Source organism: Crocuta crocuta, unplaced genomic scaffold (genome assembly GCF_008692635.1).
Source record: "Crocuta crocuta isolate KB4526 unplaced genomic scaffold, BGI_CrCroc_1.0 scaffold1104, whole genome shotgun sequence".
Lineage (NCBI taxonomy): Eukaryota > Metazoa > Chordata > Mammalia > Carnivora > Hyaenidae > Crocuta > Crocuta crocuta.
This window is the reverse complement of record NW_027529604.1, coordinates 14,686-16,282: the sequence shown is the minus strand read 5'-3', so window position 1 is coordinate 16,282 and position 1,597 is coordinate 14,686. Positions and strand designations below refer to the sequence as shown.

Below are 1,597 nucleotides of genomic sequence, written 5' to 3'. Positions count from 1 at the left end.
GAATTAAAGTGTTTCCCCAAGTGTTAGTTTTAATTATCAAAATTAAAAAGAATTATTTAAATAGTTAAAGTTTAAAATGACAATATCAGGGTTGCCTGAGTGGCTCAGTTGGTTGAACGTCTGATCTTGATTTTGGTTCAGGTCATAATCTCACGGTTGTGAGATCGATCCCTGTGTCGGGCTCTGTGCAGAGTGTGGAGCCTGCTTGGGATTCTCTCTCCTTTTCTCTCTGCCCCTCCCCCTTTCGTGCNGTATCGACCTAAGGAATACATGAATACTAATTCAAAGAGATACATGCATCTCTATGTGTTTATAGCAGCATTATTTATAATAGATGAACTACAGAAGCAGCCTAAGTGTCCATCAGTAGTTGAATGGATAAAGAAGATGTGATATATATATTATTAATGATAATTATTATAAATATTCCAGTATATACATATATATATACACACATACTAGAATATTATTCATCCATAAAAAGAATGAAGTCTTGCCATTTGCAACAACTTGGATGGAGCTAGAGAATATAATGTTAAGTAAAATAATTCAGTCGAAAGACAAATACCATATTTTTTCACTCATATGTGAAATTTTAGAAACAAAGCAAATGAACAGAGGAAGACATGAGACAGACAAACAAGAAATGGGTTCTTAACAGAGAACAAACTCATGGTTACCAGACAGGAGGTAGGTGAGGGGATTGGTTAAATAGGTGATGGGGATTAAGGAGTGAACTTGTTATGAGCATCATGTGTTGTATGTAAGTGCTGACTCACTAAATTGTACATCTGAAACTAATATTACAATGTATGTCAACTAAACTGGAATTAAAATTTAAAAAAATAATAAAAATTTAAAAATAGAGGATAATGTTTATCTATTTGTCAGTCTGCCTTTTAGTTGGATGGTTTAATCCATATATATTTCAAATAATTACTCATAAGGAAGGGCTGCTGCCATTTGCTATTTATTTTCTATATATCTTATATCTCTTCTGCTTCTCAATTCCTGTATTGCTGTTTTCTTTTGTATTTAATTTAATTTTCTTGTGTGTCATTTTGTTTCCAGAAGTGGAGAAATTTAAATCAGTATTTTTCCTAATGTTTGGAAGCTGTTTAAATCCATTTCGTCATTCATTTTTTTTCCTTTACAACCTAATTTGTTTTACAGTAGTTACAGTATANTCAAAGGAGTACAGTTTGAAAATAATAATTTAACTATTGTAACTTTTTCTAGGAGTTGTCTTCCAGAGTATCGCTGGGTTGTAATATAATAGAGTTTTAGACAATTGAACTAGATGAATCATCAGTATCCAAGTTGGTTCTTGTTTCTTTAATTAAATAACCAGTTCATATAATGGTTCCATAGCCTTCAAGGTATCTATGGCCAGTGATTTTGTAATACACTAGCCTTCAACAGACTATTCTCCTTTTAATTTACTTTTATCACTAAGAGTCCTTTTTAAAGATTACCCTGAATCTCTCTTTTGTAATGGAAGATTCTTTGATTTTTTAAAAATCTCTTTTTATTTTGTTTATTTGTTTGTTTTGTTTTGCTTTTGGCATTTCTTCTTTCCTCTGTCTTTAGTCTTTAT

General features: G+C 31.3%; 1 protein-coding gene across 1 annotated transcript in view; it reads right to left on the bottom strand.

Annotated features, from left to right (window-relative positions):
- Positions 1-1,597, bottom strand: part of LOC144229817 (palmitoyltransferase ZDHHC15-like) — a 52,482-nt gene that overhangs the window by 45,940 nt on the left and 4,945 nt on the right. The gene's annotated exons all lie outside the window — the stretch shown is intronic.